Source organism: Vitis vinifera, chromosome 3 (genome assembly GCF_030704535.1).
Source record: "Vitis vinifera cultivar Pinot Noir 40024 chromosome 3, ASM3070453v1".
Taxonomy (NCBI): domain Eukaryota; kingdom Viridiplantae; phylum Streptophyta; class Magnoliopsida; order Vitales; family Vitaceae; genus Vitis; species Vitis vinifera.
Window position 1 is genome coordinate 15,181,119 of NC_081807.1, and position 21,850 is coordinate 15,202,968.

The following is a 21,850-nucleotide window of genomic DNA, read 5'->3' on the forward strand; positions in this document are numbered from 1 at the left end:
ATGTATAATCATTTTCATAAAACTTTTGAGTTCAAACATGATAATACATTCAAAACTTTTCAACAAAAAATTTTCATATTTATGTCGAAATAATTTCATATCAAATACATTCAAAATATTTTTACTTTGTTTATCAAATAACAAATGATGCCTAATTAGGTGGGACTTTACAAATGAGTGGCTAATTTCAAATTTGTTCCTTTTAAGGTGGACGGAACCAAACCTACTAGTATTTGTAACCTCTAACCAAACCCCTAGAGGCTAAGGCCCAAATCAATTATTCCCTACCATGAAATGTAGAGGTTAACTATTATATCTCGTTGACAAAGGTTGAAAAGTCAACTATTATATCCCGTTGACTATGATTGAAAGGTTAATTATTATATCTCGTTAACTCCAATTTATTCAAACTTACAAAAACATGATATCTCCATATTTTTTGTTATATATAAAGAAAAAGTTCTACCATATTTTTCATGCAAAATATATTTAATTCATGCATAAAAATAAAATAAATTTTTTTTACACATTTCAAAATAACATATAAAAAGAAAATTGTTTCTTTAACAAAATCTGCATTAATTTCCCTTACCTTGAAAAGCACTTAGAATCTTGAAGAAGAATAATATTGAAGAATCTACTATTGAAGAATATAATTCTCATCTAAAAAAGATAACATAAGAAAAAAAAACTATTATTATTGACTATTTATCTAATTATAAATTTAATAATCCTAATAATTTCCTAAGTTAATATTATTATTAATAATATCATTTTCAACTTCCTAACCAATAACAATTTAATAAGTGAGTTTACAAATTTTCATAAAAGTTATGTCCTTTTCAAAATCTATTCCTAAGAGTCCATCAATTTTTTTTTTTATTAAAACTTTTAAAAGTGTATTCTTTCTATTTATTACGTTAAACAATTATTAGTGTTATTATTATTATTTCTTAAAAAGTTTCTGCAATATTCATCAAGAATAGTTGTTGCTAATTTTTTTTTCACTTTTCCAACACAACCAAAATCTCTAACCTCCTCCCCACACATGACCCACAACAGCCAAGGATTAAAATATTTGGATATATCATTGATATATCCGCGATATATCCAATATCCATGGATATCGATACAAAATTCAGGAAAACATATCCGTCAATCAATATTTTCAAATATTTTACTTATATTTTATCATTTTTTTTTATTTTTTTCTTGTTTCAATCGATATTTCTGGATATTTTACCAATATTTAACTGATTTTTTGATTTTTCAAGGAATTACTTATTTTCAAACATCGCACAAACTTCCCACATAGCCCATTAACATCATACTTTTGTGGACCCGCATTTTTCACGTGCGTCCCCACTTGATCGGCGAGACTTGCTTTTTATTTGTGAAAAATTAATTTTGGAAAAAGTCGGAGTCGCCGCTTATTTTATTTTTATTTTAAAGGGAAAATAAAACAAGAAATAAAACCCTAAAAAAAATGACTCCATAATTTTTGGAAAAGCGTGTCTTTAAAGAACCCGAGTCTAAGTTCGGGGATCAGGTTACTTATTGGAAAGGTACCTCTAGGAGGTAGCACCCCTCTAAGCCCTAAAAAGGTCTCTACTGACTAAATTGGGGGTTATGTGACAATTAATTGATTAATTGTAGATACCTAAGTAAGTTAGGTGATTTCAGAAAGTAGCATGCTAAATAAGGAGATCAATCACAATAAAGGAGAGTTAGGGTGCGTACCTGAACCACTTCTTAAGCGCTATCACAAAACATCAATGGTTAATTAAGGACGATCAAACAAGCATCGAGACAATCAAGTATGACATCAAACAAGGGCAATGACATGCATATTCATGGAATTTTGGGAACGTACCTAGGTAGCATATATAACTCCTAATGCGCTTCCTCAGGACAAGGGGGTTGGGTTAGATAATAAATAATAAATAATAAATCCTAGCATGTTTATCTAATTAATTAGCAAAAATTATCAAAATTCGGAATAATTAATTATCATATATATCTTGTATACGATTCCTAAAAAGAAAAATGTAAATATAATTACAATAAATAGCAGGGTGGTAGCAAAAATAAATTTAGAAAAAGATTTTCTTATGTAGGGGTTTCACCAATTCCCCGATTGATATACACGAATTTAGCTCAAAATTATCCCATTTATGTGGGACCACAAGCTTTGATTCGTGTTTGATTTCAAACCAAAATTTTCATTAAAAACCGAGAAAGATGCAAACCGATAAAAAAATGGTTGCATATTATTTTAAGAAAATGGGGTTTTCGATTCTAAGGACTCTAAATGAATTTTTAAAATAGGTTTTTATAAGGAACATTTTGAGAAAAGTATTTTATTTTAAAATAAGAGAAATTAATTTGAGAACAATAAAACGTATGAGAAACATTGTACCAAGCAAAACAAACAAAAACAAAATCATAAAGTAAAATTTTTGGCAACCAAACAAACTGAAATGGTGTGAATGGAGGCCAGTCTTCACAATTTTTCGATGGCCTCCATGAATCAAATATAAACGAATAAATGTCAAAGAAAATAACTAAACGGCCTTAGATCAAATAAAGTCAACTAGATATCAATCAAGAACTAACAAAGATTAGTCAAGCGTATAAATTGAGGATATAATCAATAATTAAATTAGATTAGTCGAACACACAAACCTATGATTAAGGTAATGTTAAATATAGTACCATAAGAACTTACAATTCTAAAACACTTGAACTGAGTAAGGATCAATCAGGAACTAGAGCTTAACACACTTAAAACATGGATATAATGACAAGGGGTCAGATAAATTAAATAATTAAAATTCTAAAGACTCGTAAACCAAATATGATGAATAAAAAAAAATAAAAAATAAAAAATAAAATAAAAAATAACTGAAATTAATAAACATAGTGATAATGATATAGAACCAAATGAATTAATCACCTAAAAAGCTAAAGCATCACATGAATCAACTAAGATGAAAATAAAAAAAAAAGAATAAAATAACATGATGATAATGACATAAAATCAAATAAATTAATCCATTAAAATTTTAAAGCATCACACGAATTAATTAGGATGAACCCATGAACTAAAATCAAATAAATCAAGATGATGATGACATAAAACCAAATAAATTAATCGACTAAAACTTGAGAGACTTGAAAACTTAATAGAGTAAAAAATTAGCAAACAAAGCTCTAATTTTCAATCTAAAAAAAAACTAATAAACTAATGGATAAAAAAAAAAAATCAAAAACTCAAGAACAAGGAAACTCACTTACCTTTGGAAGATGCAGCCTACTCGCTTTGGGGATCAATGACGTTCATGGTTCTCTTAAAGATACCATGAAGATCTTTATGGAAATTGAGGCATGGACCCCTTAAAATGCAACCTGCTGCCACTTTTCCTTCAAAAAAATCTCACCATCTAAAAGTGCAACTTGCTGCCATTTTTCTTTCAAAAAAATCTCACCCCCTCAAAATGCAACTTGCTGCCACTTTTTTTTAAAACAAATCTCACCCTAAAGTGGCAATCTGCTGCCACTTTTCTTTAAAAAAATCTCATCATAAAGTAGCAGTTTGCTGCCACTTTCCTTTCAAAAAAAATTCACCCTAAAGTGGCAGCCTACTGCCACTTTCCTTTCAAGAAAAACTCACCTTAAAGTAGCAGCCTGCTGCCACTTTTCTTTCAAAAAAAAACTTCACCCTAAAGTGGCAGCCTTGGAGAATCCCCACTGTACGGTTGTGTTCCAAAAAAATTGAATGCTGCCACTTTTCTTTTCATCAAACTCATAGTGCGCCCCATGGAGATTAATAAAAATCTCTTTTCCTTTTGTCTTCTTCTTTCTTGAACCATGCACTGATTCTCTCTCCATAAACAAGATCACCTCATTCTCATACCCCAAACTGTGCACCCGTTCCCCTCTCCAAAAGTCTCCTGCTCTCACCCTTATCATCCCTGCTTCTTATGCGTCTTTCCCATCTGTGCGTGGTGGATCCTCAAAGCGGCAGCATGTTCCTGTTATCAATGATGCGGGACCCCTAGCAATGCACGCATTGGCAGCCGTCATTCCCCATGAATGCGTGTTCCCTTATCCTCCCTCTGCAATTCTGGTACTTCTCCCTTCCCCCTCCGAATGGTGCCAGTCTCTCTCTTGAAAAAAGCCCCAAAAACGACCAAGAGAGTCCTCTCCTCTGTAGATGTGGAGATGCCTTTAAAGGATGCAATGCATGCCTTCCTTATAGTGCCTGATCTCAGTATCGAATCTCCTTGCTATTTGTGCCTCTAATTAGAAAATAATAAAATCTCCTCTTTCTTCCCATGTATCTGCCCGTCCATGGAGATTGTGTCTCTCCAAAAATTCCTTTTTGTATGGAAGTTTCCATATATTCTTCTATGGATAGCAACTCCTTCCTCTTCCTTGTAGCCGTGTACGTTACATCAAGAATCTTCTCCAACGTGTGCATTCGAATCTCATGCCAAAATAAAATAAGAATTAAAATTAGTAAAGGTCATGAAATTGAAAATCAAAACTAATTTAAAATTATGCAATTAAAAACATTATGTCTATCATAGGTACATAAAAATAATTAAGACATCAGTTTACATAATTAATCATCAATCTCATGCAATATTCTATCAAATAAATAAATAAATAAAAACAAATAACTAACCAAATAATAATAATAAATAAATGAAATAAATAAGAAATCGAGTACATGCAAGCATTAAAAGTGCAAATCATGCAAATTATGTAAGTCATGTGGGAATTACCTAAAAGGTAACATATGTGGGCCAGGATGCCTAAGTGGATCTAAAGTGAGTGTGTGTAAGCTAGAAGATGCCTAGGTGGGTCTAAGCGGGTCAAGGTGAATCTAAGTGGGTTTAGGGTGGTGCTTAATGGGCAAAGTGCATCTAAAAACTATCCTAAAAATGAATGAAAAGCTTAATTCTAAATTAGGCCTGCCAAAGGTCACAATAAGGGGTCAGATAATCCCTCAACCAAAGTCTCTGAGGTGGCTCAAATAAAGGTAAGTAGTATGAGGAGCTATGGGCCACCAAGAAACTACTGTAAAGTATCGAATAAGTATCTAATAAGACATGTGCTAGGAGGACAAAATTGAGGGTCTACAACTTTCCAAGACATCCAAAAGAATTTTTTATTTAAAAGATATTTTTTTTATTTAACTCACACTACAACACAAACATATCCATCTCTTCTTTTAATTCATTTGTTCTTATTTTTCCAACACTCACTCTCACTTTCATTCTCCAATCTTCCTTTATCTTCATTTTTTTCCCCTCTTTTTAACAACCTAAGTCCACGCATAACCAAAAAATCTCTCTCTTCATTATTCCATTTCTTTTTTTACACTTCAATGAATCACATGGTAAAGACAATTTGCTTTTTTTTTTTTTAATACTTTTTTATTTATTTTACATTTGAATCTATAATTTATTTTCTTTTTTTCTTGTCTAGATCTATTAATTGAAATATTAAAAAAAATTTCATTTTTATAAGGAACCTAAACCTAGTGACCTGAAACTCCAAGAAACCTTTTCTTTGTAATTAAGCTTAGTTACTATTTTTGGTTAGCTTAAAACCAATCCTTTTCAATCAAACTTATGTTTTCTTTTAAAGCTAACTCAGAAAAGAAAAAGCACCAATCCAATTCTTTAAACTAATATCATGTGTGAAATGAAAACCCATCCCTGTGGATGATCCTAGAATCACTATACTATGCTAGCTATGCTACCCTAGTATATGGTGATTTAGGTTTATAAATTTTGTTGATAACTCCCGTCTGAGGACTGAATCAAGAGTACACCGATTGGGGACGAATCACTTCTCTGAAGGCCTACAAGGGTCTCTAAAAGTCCTTCTTATCTCAGGGATTTTCACTGTAACTTGCTATCCCATAAGGATTTTCCCTCTTGTTCTACTTCCTATCCTTTATCCAAATATTTATCTTATGGTTCTTTATTTGCCTCTCACAAGAACTTTGTTTTAAATGTTTCTTCTTAATTTAAGCCCCGATTTTATCACCAGGCTGTTAAGTTTCCATGCTGGAGGGCTACCATGCAGACTAAGTTACATGCTATGGAAACTCAACAAAGCCTAGTTAGTTACCTTTTTACTTTAAGGGAAGCATTCGATTGGTTGTAAGTGGATTTACAAAGTAAAGTATAAATAGGATCGCTCTATTGAAAGACATAAAGCCCAATTAGTTACTAACGGTTATACTCAGCAAGAAGGCTTTGATTTCTTTAGGACTTTCTCTTCTGTAGTCAAGTTGGTTACTTTTAAAGTCTTGTTGGCTCTTGCCACAAGTCAAAAATGGTGTTTGGTTCAACTTGATGTGAACAATGCCTTTCTTAATGGCGATTTATTTGAAGAAGTTTATTTAGATCTTTCTCTTGGTTATTGTAGATAGGGGAAGACTATTAAATAGGAGAAGAGATTGGTTTGTAAGCTTCATAAATCAATCTATGGTCTCAAGCAAGCCTCCAGACAATGGTACTCCAAATTTTCTCAAGTCCTTCTTCAATATGGTTTTGTCCAATCCAAGTTTGATTATTCTTTGTTTACTAAAGGATCTATATCTTCATTGTTTCTTTATTGGTCTATGTGGATGATATCATCATCACTAGTCCAAACACTCAAGTGATCCATTCTTTGAAAACTTTTCTTCATACTTAGTTTGAGCTCAAGGATTTGTCATGTCTTAAGTATTTTCTTAGGCTTGAAATTGCTCAATCTACCACAAGTATTGTGTTTTCTCAAAGGCATTACACACTTCAACTCCTTGAAGACAATGGGTATCTTGCTTGTAAGCCTTCATCTATTCCTATGGATCCTAAGGTTCAACTTAGTGCCCATGATGGTATTGTTCTTTATGACGTTTCACAATATAGAGTGCTTATTGGTCATTTTCTCTATCTCAGCTTGATATTACTTTTACTACCCATAAACTTAGTCAGTTTTTGGCTCAAACTCGGTTACCTCACTTGCAAGCTATTCATCACCTTTTACACTATCTTAAGTCCACTTGGGCCTTTTCTTTTCTTCATCTTTTCTCTAATTGAAAGCTTTTTAAGATGCTGATTTGGTTTCTTGTTATAATCATTATTGGGTAGTTTTATTTCTAGAAATTATAATATTAAATGGCTTAATTTTAACACTTCAAATTATTTTTAAGAAATGAATGGACTTAATAATTAATTCAAAAATTCAGGGAAAAAAATATAATTATATACTGCATATAGAGATATTTACAAAGTTATTCTAGACTAATTTTGCCTCTAGAGTTTTTGGTATTAATTTATATAAGTTTTTTGCTTAAAAATATTTTTACAAATTACTAAATTTGTTGAGAAATGTAACACATTAAGTCTCATTTGATTCGAAGTTTGTTTGCTTAATGAAAAATTCAAGAAAGTTTATAGAAAACAATAAGAAATTTAGTATAAGTAACACATGTAAATATGTACTACAAATCAAGTAACAAAAACTTGTATGTAATATTTAACAAAAACTTATAGCTTATTTTGCTAACTTTTTAAAATTGTTTGATTGAGTAAAAAGGCTTTGACACAAACGAGATTTGATGCGTTTGATTCATTAACAAGTTTAACAATTTTAAAAAGTAAATTAGAACTCAAAAATTGGATCACTTAATACTTATATTTCTTATACCAAAACTAATCCAAAATGTGAAATCTAATAAAAAAAAAATTATACTAATTTATGAGAATTTAGACCAAAGGAGTAAATGTATACATGTAATAAAGAAAAACAACTTATTAATTTGTATATTTAGAAAACAAATTATATTTTAGTTTTATAATTATTTTAAATATAATATTATTAATACTTATTATTTATTTTTAACAAATAAATAGAATTAATCAATTTATTAAAATATTAATATTTATGTTTTATAATTTTTCAGCACGCACAAAATTTATCATTATATTATTTATTGAAAAATTATTATTCATTTATTTTGTATTTTCTCCTTATAATTTAATATTTTTTTTGAATTTAAACAAAATTTTTAAAAAAAGAAAAGAAAAAGAAACACTTGAATCATTTCTCAAAAATCAAGGAATAATAAAAATACTTAGAAAAATGGAATGAAATTAAAATTAATAAACTCTAAAAAAAATATATGTTTGAAAAATTAAAATAAAATCTAAGTACATAAACACTTGATTGCATTATTATTTTTTATGTTGAGAATAAACAATAAAATGTTGGAAATGATTAAAACCATAATTAAAACTAAAAACAAAATTTAAAACTAATGATGTAAAAACCTATCAGATAGTCATGCTAAAAATAAGGAAATAAAAAAATTATAAATCAAGCCTTCAAAAGAATTAAAATTACGACAATAAATTCATGAAAAATAAAATAAATAAGTGACAATTAAGTCTTAAAATTTACATAGAGAAATAAAATTAAAATAATAAATTTATGATATATAAAAAAAATATTAAGTGAAGACTTGAAAAAGGAAGGAGGATAAGTATAGAGAAGTGATACAAGTAAAAAAACTGTACAATTTTTTTTTTTTAAGTTTACTTTTTAATTTTAGTTTTTGACCAAGAAAATAGTACTTGAAAAGAATTTAAATACTTTGATTTATGGATTTTTCACCAATATTCAATTATAGTTTTTCTTTAACTTAAAAAAAGAAAAAAAGAAAAAACAACCAAAGAGTTACATATAGAAAAAAAATATGCAAGAGAAAAAAAAATAAATGAAGAGATTAATGTTTCAATCTAATTAAAGTATTTGAAATAAGTCAATATATATATTTTTTTTATTTTTTGTTTTAATCATTCCATATATTTAATGAAGTTTGGTACTTTGATTTAGAATTTTTGTTATTGATTTATTATTTAAAAAATTTAAAAGACAATTTCATTTAAGATCAACTTTATCTTTAACAATTTGAAAGTGTTGAGAAGCTTATCCACATTAAGTTGCATCTTCATCTTCACATCCTTCCTATTTCTTACTTTTTTTCCTTCACTACTCTTTATTCTTTGAACCATATCTTCTTCTTTGCCTTTTAGGGTTTTTGGCTTAGAATTTTTTGGAAGTAGATTGAAATAATTCTTGAAGATCGTGGTGGATTCGAATCTTAAATGGTAAATTCCTCTTCTTTTATTTTTAGAAATTTTATTTTCTATAATTTGTGAATTTGTATTGTAGTATAAATCATCTATGAGAGGTGTTGGCAGATCGGAGGGTTGGCCGCGTCCATCAACTCCCCTTGTGTTCGCCGTGGGCACTTGGGTCAATGCACTATAAGGTTAGAATATGCACCTTTCCTACAAGTAATTGCTTTTAGGAGAGTTGGTAGCGCTTGAGGTCCTACAAGAGGTATATGAATGTTTAATCATTTATCAACTTTGATTGCAATATTTGATGAGATTAATATTTAATTATTTATCGAATACTTCTTGATTATTATATTCGATAAAAAAAAAAAGATCTAAATTCATTGTAGGCAATATTTTATGATTAAAGATTAATTTAAGATTTAGAGAACTTGAATTCTAAAATCTTTCATTCATAAAATTTTTTTCTTCTAATTACTTTGATCAATTTTAACTACTACTTCAAAATCAATCAACTATAGTTTTTATATTAGTCTTTTTTCAAAGGATGACTAAGGCATTTAATCTAAATAAGACTTATTTCTATTATTTGATTTATTAATATTTTAGTTTAGTTAGGGCTGTTTTTATACTAATAAAATTGATACAAGTTATGGTGTCCTTTTTTTCTTTTAAAACAAAAAAGAGTTATTTAACTTTTTTATCTATTTGTTTACATCCTTTCCCTAAATTTTAGTCTAAATAAATTATTTTAAAATTAATAAGTGTCTAGATAAGGAGTGTTTCCCTTCTTTTTTAATCTCTCTTTTATAACCGTATTATATATATATATATATATATATATATGCCTTTTATTCTTTCAACTATATCTTCTTTTTTGCCTTCTGGGGTTCTTGGCTTAGAATTTTTTTTTAGTTCAATAAATTTAAAGAGATATTTTTTTAAATAAATAAATAATAATAAAAGAAAGAGATAGATTTGTTGCTCTTACTCTCTCTTACTCTCTCTTGCTCACTTTTATTTTTTCTCTAAAAAGAAAGATAGAGAGAATTCTAGAAGAAAGTTCTTTGAAAAGAGGTGAAAGACTTTTGTGCTGTGAAATGAAGTGGTTCTATTCATGATCTGGGGTGAAGAATTAAACAGTGAAACAACTTTTGTTTGGATCTTAGACTTTTCAAAAGGTAATCCAAAGATTTCCAACATTGGTAATAAACCATGTTTCATTTGTTTCCTATTATGTTTTTATTTGTTTCTAGAAAGAACATTGTTTCCCATTCTAATTTGTTTTAAGAAAGAATAGTGTTCCTGTAAATAAAATAAGATAAAAATAATTAAATAAATAAAATAAAAATGGTGGATGCAGTGGATGCACGTGAAAATTGGATGATATCCAATAGTGAAATGAATAGAAGATAATATCCAATAATGCAAATAATATCCAATAAAACAAGTGATGGGATGACATTGTAATCCTGTAGAACCCACCCTATTGCAGGAGTCCACCCCTACCATGCCATTGGTGGATAATGTCCAAAAAAATGATGCATCGCCCAAGATCCAAACTTAAGTCTTTCCCATGTATAAAGCCTCTTATTACCACTAGAATACCAACACTTAATATGACATAGATACAATGTAATGGTATTATATTGTTAATTTTAAATATGATGATCAACTTTTGGTATGGTTAAACTATGACTAAAGACTTGATATCTTACATGACTTTTTTTTAATCAAAATGATGAATGTTGATTTGTTCATAAAATAATAATAATAAAAAAAAAACAAGGGACAATGAAAGACAAGTTTTTTTTTTTTATATATATAATAATTGTGTCCTAATTAAATTTTGATTTGTTCAAATATTTAATTAAAATATGAGTATATGTTACTCATTAAAATTAAATTAAATCCTTTTGGTTAGGTGTGAAATGGTACGAATGAAGAAAGCTACAAGAGTACTAAAGGGTAGAGGACCTTAGCCATTTTTTGGATATGCTTATGAATTACGAGAGGAACCCTAGCCATTTTATAGATGAACATGTGGATCATCTTGTTAATATGATCAAGATTTTGGAAGTGGAATATATTTTTCCGTCATGATATAAAAAACAAATTTTACAAATGTTATTAACATAACCTAAGGCTAAAGTTTTAGAAATATATGGGAATTCGTTCAAGAAGAGTCTTAAGGTTTTACAATTAAGTCTTTTGATGACTTAGTAGCTCTTTTTAAGGAACATTGGCAAATATGCTTTGTGAAGAATGCTATTAGACGAATGATAGTGCTTTCTATTTCTCCTAACTTTCAAAGTGTGAGTTTTTCAAATTCTATCAGGTATAAAAATCTTAGAGGGTTATGGTTACTGAAAACAACTTCTAGAGTTATAGAAGACATTGTGTATAATCCAAACATTCTTTCTTTTAGTTTCAAATGAGAAGATTAGTTTTTCTTCTATATATTACATTTTTTTTATGCTTTGTACATAAAATGTAAATATTTTGATATGACATGCATATTTATCTTATTGATGAATTAATATATCTTTTTTTTTTTTTTCACATGTCTTCAGTTCTTTATAGATATATTTTCAACACATTCTAGATGTACAATATAATTTCATGGAGTGGGAGTTTTTTAGCTTGAAGGAAATTTATGTAATTTCTTGCCTAATTTTTTTTTAAAAAATAGTAATACTTGCATAGATTATTTCTAATCCTTAATAATTAAAATTGTATATAGGAGTTGATTGGGAACATAGTGAACTGTCATTTCTATAACAATAAAGATTATTACATATTAGAAGATAATTAGGGCAAGTATGAGTATTGATATTTGTAAATGTACCAATTAATAAGATTTGTGCAATATCTCTATGTAGTTAAATATGTCAACTACAACTAAGAACATCATAGTGGAACTAAATAAGGGTGAGAAACTGAATGGTGATAATTACAAGATTTGACATCGCAAGGTTTGGTATATCCTTAAAGAGCAAGAGGCTCTTGAAACACTAAATCATATGTGTAAGAATATGAACAAGGGAACTCTGCCCAACATAGAAGAGATTAGGAAGCTTATGTGGACTGGAAGAAAAAGATATCTTTAGCTCGTATTACATGGTTAAGTTGTATGCAATATAATCTCTTGATTGAGTATGACATATACCAAACTACTCATGAAATGTGGGAAGCTTTAAAGGAAAAGTATGGTAGACTTTCAGATACAAAGTTGAGAGAACTTGTAATGAAATTTGGAAATTAGAAGATACAACCGAACCATACAATGAAACAACATCTCAAAGAGATGAAAAAAATGATAAGAAATATTAAAACATTCGAGCATGCCCTCGTTGATGAACAACAAGTTGAGGTAGTCATCAAATCTCTACCAAAGAGTTGGGAACACATGGTAGTGAACATGACACATAATGAGAGTGTCAAGACCTTTGATGATATAGTTTGCCATCTTGAATTGGAAGCCGAGAGACTTGTGGTTGCTAGGCCAAATGAACAAGCTTATGTAATTGAATCCAGTTCACATAAAGCTTTCGAATTTAAGCGTAATAGAAAATTATTTAAGAAGAATAAGAAATTTGATGATGTTTCAAAGAAAGGAAAAACTGGGGCACACGAGAAGTTCAAGCTTGTTAAGAGGGATAAGAACAATTTGAAATGCTAAAATTATGGCAACAAGGGTCACTTCACTCGCGAGTGCACTGAGCCGAAACAAGTATGGTCTAATTCAAAAAACTCATGTGCTTATGTTTTTAGCTATGTAATGTTAGCTGAATCTATTCCTTTGTGGACTATAGACTCAGCCGCCACCAACCATATAGCTAGAGACCGAGGAACATATGTAGAGTTTTGACGAATTAGTTCTAGTACAAGATGGATCTATGTAGGAAACAATTCCAAAATTAAGGTCAAGGGTATTGGAACATGTAAATTGGAATTGTGTAGAGGACATACCTTATTCTTACATGATGTTCTTTATGTTCCAGATATTCGATGAAATTTGGTCTCTGTGTTAGTCCTTCTTGGTTTAGGTTTTAATTTGAATTTTCATGATTCAATAATGAAGTTGTATTTGGGAACAACATACTATGGTTCTAGATTATGGTTCTTGACATTGATAATTGTGTATTGTCTAATGCTAATGATAACTATTATTCGTTGATGACTACTTCTAGAAATACATGTGATAATGTGATCATATGACATGCTAGACTTAGGCATATTGGACAAAAAAGAATGAATAGACTAGCCAAAGAAAATCTACTAGGTCAATTCACTAAAATTAATATGCCAATTTGTGAATATTGTCTATCTGGTAAGACAACAAGAAAACCATTAAAAAAAGGAACTAGAGTTGAAATACCATTTCAATTTATCCATTATGATATTTGTGGTTCTATGAGTGTTAGAGCAAGGCATGGAACCTTGTACTTCATCACATTTATAGATGACTTTACTCATTACGGTCATGTTTATTTGATTTCTCATAGGTCAGAAGTATTAGATTGGTTCAAATGCTACATTAATTTAGTTGAGAATTAGTTCGATAAAAATATTAAAACATTAAGAATAGACTAGGGTAGAGAATATCTATTAGAACAATTTAAAGATTTATTTGATGAAAAGGGTATTAGTAGACAACTGACTATTATAGGACTCCACAACAAAATGGTGTTGCTGAGAGGAGAAACAGAATGTTGTTAGACATGATTAGGTCAAGGATGAATCAAGCAAATCTTTCCATTTCATATTAGGGAGATGCATTGTTGACTGCTACTTATATACTTAATCGAGTACCCTCAAAGACTATTGCATTTGCTCCATATGAGTTATGGAATAATCGAAAGCCTAATCTTAGCAATTTGTGACCATGGGGGCCAGCAACTTATATTCACAATCCTTCTCATAAATATGGAAAATGATGTCCTAAAGGAAGGGAATGTATCTTTATAAGATACAATGAACACTCCAAAAGGGTATGTGTTCATAAATGAGCATGAAGATGGAATAGTAACTAAATTAGAATCATGAGATGTCATATTCGTAGAGGACGATTTCCCATGTACGAGTGAGATTGATAGGGATTTACATCTTTATGAAATGATGGATCCTAACATAAGATCTACACCTGAATAACAATTAATGCTTGAACCTAGTGGGAGTGAACTGGTACCTATAACAAGTACAGTAAATGAGTCGATGTTGAGAAAAAGTTCTCAACAAATTATTCCTTGATGATGATTTGAGATTGAACAGGAAGTTCATATTATTACTCAATATGATGATGTTGAGCCTAAGTCAGTTCAGGAGGCTCTTACTTGTCCAACTATGGATGAGTAGAGAAAAACAATGGAAGAGGAAATGGAGTCAATATGAAAGAGAAAAACTATTGGGAACAAATGAGCTCTTAAAATAAAATGAAAGCTAGATAGATCCATTGAAAATTATAAAGCTCGATTAGTTGCTAAAGGGTATACCCAATAAGATGGTATAGACTATGAGGAAACAATTATCTGAGGAAACCTTCTCTCCAGTAGTTAGATTTGCTTCAATTTGCCTCATTCTAGCTATATAGCTCATATAGATTTAGAGCTACACCAAATGGATGTTAAAAAAACTTTCCTTAATGGAGAATTGAATGAAGAAATCTATATGGAACAACTAGTAAGTTTCATTATCCAAGGCCAAGAGTGTAAAGTGTGTAGGTTAAATTGATTGATTTATGACCTTAAGCAATCATCCAGACAATGGTACTTGAGATTTCATTGTGTAATAAATTTATATGATTTCACAATGATTGATGAGGACCATTGTGTTTACATTAAAAAACATAAAGATAAATATGTGTTATTATCTTTATACGTGGATGATATACTTATAGCTAGAAATGATTTGGAGTTTGTTCAAACCATTAAAAGATGATTATCATCTACTTTTGAGATGAAAGATATGGAATATGCATCTTATATTCTTGGAGTAAAAATCTATAGAAGTCATTCTAATAGACTAGTGGCTCTTTCACAATAACATTATATTAAGAAAATCCTTGAATGATTTAATATGAAAGATTGCAATCACATTGACACTCCATTCGTAAGAGGTGAGAACCTAAGCAAAGAAATGGTCCAAAAAAATCTAGAAGAAAATAGAAAAATGAGTAATGTTTCCTACTCCAATGCTATTAGGAGTCTAATGTTGCTATAATGTGCATAAGACTAGACATTGCTATGATGTTGGGATGGTTAGTCACTACCAAGCAAATCCTGGAATGATGCATTGGAAAGCAGTAAAGAGAATTCTTAGGTATTTAAAAGGCACTACGGACTATTCCCTTTGTTATCAAGGTAAAGAATTGCGTTTGGTGGGTTATTTAGATGTTGATTGGGCAGGTGATCTAGAAGAGCACAAATCAACATCTGGATATATATTCTTACTTAACAATGGTGTTATCTTATGGAAGCAAGAAATAGACTTGTGTGACTTTGTCAACCATGGAAGTTGAATTTATTATGTATTCAACTACAATACAAGAAGTTGTATGATTGAGAAGATTTTTGCAAAGCTTAGGAATAGTCAAGGATGTTTTTAGGCCAACAATAGTCTATAGTGACAGTTAAACTGCAAACACATATGTAAAGGACTTGAAATATCATGGAAGAACTATGCATATAAATACCAAGAATAATTTTATAAGAGATATTATTACATAAAAGAAAGTGATCCCAAAATATTTACCAACGCATTAGATGGTTTCTGATCCATTCACAAAATCCATTTTAAGAGACATGTTTTCTATACATGTAAAGTCATTAGGACTGCATAGGTTATAATTTATGTTGATTATGTGACATGGATCATTATTGATTAGATATAAGATACTCTATAAATGATCAAATGAGACGAGTATTTGTTATTCATATCATTGAATATGTAAATGGTACTTATACATATATGTTGTCAACAGGCAAAGATTGAATCTCTCACATGAGCAACTGCCCCAATCAATGTGTTTGAGTTTGGATGAGACATGGTATACTAATGATGATAAATGAGTAAAAAGTATACCAAGATAATGAGTGTCACCTTGATTAAGTATCAAGATGATGTCTATAATAAATGACATCTTAACTGAATGTAATCACCCATAATTACATTTGCCTTTTTGAATCGGACTTGAGTTTTAACACAAAAGGTTTAAGGAGAACTATAGATGTGAAACTCAAACAAGTTGTTAGTATGAAACTCTTAGTTGAGGTCTGTATGGTGGTAATTTGACATACACTCTCTAAGTGAAGAGAAACCACATAGTATGTATTTCATACTACATGTGTTTCAAAGTGACTAATAAGGAAAGTGAGTGATTAATCTCTACATCCTCACTGTGTGAGATTCTAAGGGTTTATTACAATTATAATAGCCCACAATTGTACTCTTTGTATTTTTGGCTATGTTTTGAGGTGACAAATTAATGTTGTTACTTTGGTATGTTTTCGATGAAAGTAAAATAATTTATTCTTATGAGACATATTAGGTAAGTGATTAATTTGAATCTAAAAGACATGAGCTTAAAAAAAATATTTTTTTTTAGTTACATTGATAAAGATGTGTTTGTGGTCAATGGGTTATAGTGCTTTTGTAGCTAATATGATTGTGAATACATTTATAATGTTGTGTAGTATGCAACTTTAGGGGATTAAGTGTATGCATTAAAATGTGTCTAAATAAATATGGGGTACAACGAGACATGATTATAGTTGTTCGCTTATAATTTTGGGGTTAATCTATTATGTATCCCTAACAAGTACATAACTTTATAAGCTCCCAAATTGTAGATGTGCTCGCATAGTCACACAACCCATTTACCAATATGAATCACCTTAAAAAAGTTGAGAGAATGGACTTGGATGATTATTAATCAACTATATCAACCCATCTTGTGCAAATGGGAGACATTGGAATTGGGTGGGTGCCCAAGTCGGGTTGACCCAACCTGATCCAACTAAATCAAAGATCCAAAGAAAGCAATTTCTAGGAGTTGGAATTGCTAGAAACTGCCCAGAAGCCACCCACTCAATAAATAAATAATAAAAAATGAGATAGATCTCTCTCTCTCTCACTCTCTCACTCTCACTTTTATTTTTTCTCTGAATAGAAAGATAAAGAGTACTTAGGAAGAAAAGTTATCTGAAAAGAGGTGAAAAGCTTTTGTGCTGTGAAACAAAGTGGTTCTTGATTTTGTTGTAGTTCCATTCATGACATGGGGTGAAGAATTGAATGATAAAACAATTTTTTATTATTTTTTTTATTATTTATCCTAAAATTTTCAAAAGGTAATCCAAAGATTTCCAAGATTGAAATAATTCATGAAAATCATGGTGAATTTCAATCTCAAGTGATAAATTTATTTTTTTAGAAATTTTATTTTCTATAATTTGTGGACTTGTATTGTAAATTATCTATTAGAAGTATAATGAATGTTTAATCATTTATCAAATATTTCTTGATTATTATATTTGATGAGATTGATGTTTAATTATTTATCAAATACCTTTTTATTGTTGTATTTCATGAAATTGATTTGGATTCATTATAGGTATTTTAAGCTTATCATATTTTATGATTAAAGATTACTTTAAGATTCACAGGAAATGCGAGTAAGTTGAGTTCTAGAACTTTGATTCCTAAAAAGTTTTTCTTCTAATTGCTTTGATCAATTTCAACTACTATTTCAAAATCAATCAACTATAGTTATAATGAATGTGTCATTAATTTATCAAATGCTTATTGATTGCTATATTTGATGAGATTCATTATAGGTAATATTAATTAATGATTAGTTGATGGATTTTGAGTTTGTTATTATATTTTATGATTAAAGATTATTTTAAGACTTATGAAGAGAGTGGTCAAGTAAATTGAATTCTAGAAAAATATTGAGAAAGGGTTGAAGGGGTTTGTTGAAAAAGGGTTGAGAGGTTTGTGGCTACCTTTCACACAACTTTTTTTTTTTAATTTTATATTTCTAAGTGATAATTTTTTTTAAAAAGAAAAAAAAAAGAAGACAAAATAGCTAAAGCAAAAGGCATTTAGGAGATTGAAAATATAAAGCTGATTTTAAGTTGTAACTGAATTATTTAATTTCTTTATATTTTTATCTATTTATATTCCTTTATTTATTTTTATCTCTATATCTATTTACATTCCTTTATCTCTCTCTACCTCTATTTTCTTTTTTCTTTTTCTTTTTAAAAAATGTTATAATCAACTTTTTTTCATCTCTCTTTATATCTAATTTAAATGGTAATATTGTGAAGGTGACTTATTTTGTTGAGGTGACATGAAGCCATTTTCTCTTATGGTTTAATAATAGTCGGAGTGAGTGTAGCTCTATATTCTGTGACAGGTTCAACATATTAGTTTGAATACTAGAAAAGAATATAATGCTACAATCCCACCCTTACTTTTATTCTATAAGAGGGATGTCAAAGTAACTTCCTCATGACAATTAAGGACTTGTAAGGGTAAGGGTAAGGGTAAGGGTAAATATCAATATCTCATACGATCCTTGTTATATAATTTATGTCCTAAACCTTGAAAAACAATAATTTATATTATTTTAGAACATTATATTCATTAAGATATATTAAAATATTAAAATATTCGTATATTTGATTTATAGAAAATAATAAAATTAGAATAGAAAACATATTATACTTTAAATTTTCATATTTTTAGAAAGTAAAAAACATATTGCACTCAAATGTTTGCTCTTAACAAAATTTAAAATATTTCTTAAGTTTAATATTATTTAGAAATTATTCTCTAATTTATAATTTACTAAATAATTATTTATTTATTTGTTGATAATTCTCATGATTAAAATATAAAAGTATTTTACAAATATTAATTATTTGTGAATATTGTGTTTGTATTATACATATATATTAATTATTTCCTTTTCTTAACCATTATAGTGCTTGTATTATTATCTTTTACTTGATTTATTTTAAGCAAGTGAAATCCTCTTTCCTATTTTTAAGTTAGCATACCAAAACACAATCTTCCTTATTCTTTTAGATTTTTGTTTTATTTATTTATTTGCATTTTTAATTTTTTTTTTATCTCTATACTTTTACAAAATCAAAATTTTAATATTTATGAAAGATAATAAAATATTTAAAAAAAAACTATTTTTCCTATTTAATATTATTTAGAAATGATTGTACAATTTAAAATTTAAAATTTGTTAAGAAATTACTTATTTATTTATTTAAAAAAACTATAGTTTAGTTATAGAGAATGAATTCCTTTATAAGTAAGGGCTCATTTTTGCTCCATTGGATCCCAAACATTGGTCCACCACATCTAAGTAAGCATCATTAACATGAAGATCAACATGAGGCTTCTTCCTCTCCCCCTAGACCCAAACTCCTCAACCAGAAGAAGAAAACACTAATAAAAGTAGTTGGTGAAGTGTTTAATCCAAAGATAGGAGATTAATGTCTTACGTCGACAAAGGCTATAGTGAGAGATTTGATTATCATTAAGATCAATTAGTCGGAAAGGAAGCCATGAAGAAGTAGTCGAGTGTTCCCTGGTAGTAGCAGAATAAATGAGAGATTGCTCCCCTGACTTGCCTTAGCCTCATGATTCTATTGTGAGTGGGGAATTCCCTATTGAAAGTGTTAGTGGTCTATTTTTCATCATTTTCCAGATTCTCATTTGTTCAAAATAGCCCTAGTTTGTCGATGACTAGCTATCCCTAGCTCTATAGTAGCGAATTGAAACCTTTATCCCACTTAGCATAGGAATTGTTGAAATGTCCATCTCTGACTTTGTAAGGAAGGAAGAAAATATAGGTCATGAATGTCTTCATCCCTTCTTTTACCTATGTTTGGTTCTTTCCATCGTTCTCTTGTCCGGGCCTTATATGATCCAATAGTCGATTCAATACCCCACCCTTTCTTTAGTTGCTCAACTGCCAACTCGACCCTATTGTTGATTTGGGAGAGTGAGATAGTGGGTTGAATAAAAAAAAGAGTGATTAGCTATTAGTTGGTTCATCTAACCTTCCACCCAAAAGAAAGAAAATAACATATGATTTCCTCTCTACTTGATGGCATAAGGGCTTGGACTACCACCGACCCATCTTGTTGAAGAAGTTAAGTAACCGAATGATCCATCCTCTGATCCAATCAGTCTCATATCACTTGCCTCTGCAGAAAGGATACGACCACCACCCATTCTATATACTCGGGGAGCAAGATTGAATGAGGCCTTTGGCTGGCATCTCTTATTCATCCATCGTCATCGCACCTACTCACTTCAATTGAGTTGGCTAACATGAGGAATTCTTTAATAGATGGATAGCCAGAATTATCAATCAAGTAACACTTATCCTTGACACGAGATACAAAGATATTTGACCTACTTGCACATCAATCACTCATCGGGAATTTAAATATTAATGGCTATTGAATGCGATTGTGGTGGGTTCACTCAGGTGGTAAGTCAATTGAAAGAAAGAAATGAAAAGTATCAACCTTTGAATCAATCTAAACTTACCATTCTATACATGGATATCGAGCAAATGATGAAATGAGTATATCCCCTCATCTACCCTTGCTTCAATTGCTACTTTTGGAATGCCTGGTCAACGTTCAACCCCTTCATCCTTCACTGGTATAGTATTCAAATAGATCGATCACTTTCCCTTGGAAGATTTCATAACATCGTTGTACTCAACAGGTTCCTCTCCATTTCTTGCTAATGTGGTTGGACAGGCCAGTCTTTCCTTCTCTCTCCCATCAGATCGAGAGGAAGTGTTCCATTTCCAACCCTCCCTTTTGATTGACTGTCATTTATGGCATTCGATACCCTCAAGGATGCTCTTCAGTATAGATCTATTTGACTTATTAACCCACTTGATGCTCATTTCACCTACCTTCTTTTCCCTATCTTGCTACTGGCAGGCTTGGTCAAGTGAGAGATATAAGTTTTGGTGACTCGAGGAGCACGTTGATTAATCTACTATGGTTGACTATAGATAGGAAGTCTAATTTCAATTGGTGTTTTGCTATGGCTTCAGGTGGGATGGAGAGCCACCCTTCCCTTGACTAGATTCCCTCACTAGATATGATGGGATTGGATCTCCTATCTGATAAGAGGAGTTGGCTAGAAGAGAAGGAAGAAAAGTAAGTAAATAAATAAAGGTTGAGAAATCCCTCCATCTGATCCCTATCTTTTATGCTGATCTCAGAAAATAGTACCAGAAACTAATGAACCATAATAGATGGTCGAACCAACCCTCGGTGAAGAGAAGTCGTGGGTGAGCATTTGAGTTCTTAACATTAGATCCCGCTGCTATAGTTGAGTCCACCTATATTCTTGAATCCCTATCATCCATCCAACGAAAAAATTGAACTTTTCTCACCCAAAAGGGTGAGTCATTAAAGTCCTTTTCCCAATAGTATAGATGGAGGTTGCATCGAGCCTAGCTCATATCCAAAAAAGGTATATGGTTTCTCAATATGCTCCACCCTCTCCTCATTCGGAGATTACTATTTGTTCTCATTCTCTAGGGGTTCGATGCCATCTATCCCGTTGATGGAAGAATCCCACCTAATCTAAGATTTTCTTGCTCGATCAATATTTTAGTTATAGCCTTACCAATGGTTATTTGA

At 30.1% G+C, this 21,850-nt stretch overlaps 1 pseudogene; it reads left to right on the forward strand.

Moving 5' to 3' along the window:
- The window catches only part of LOC109122321 (large ribosomal subunit protein uL5m-like), a 52,144-nt pseudogene that overhangs the window by 12,213 nt on the left and 18,081 nt on the right, over positions 1–21,850 (forward strand).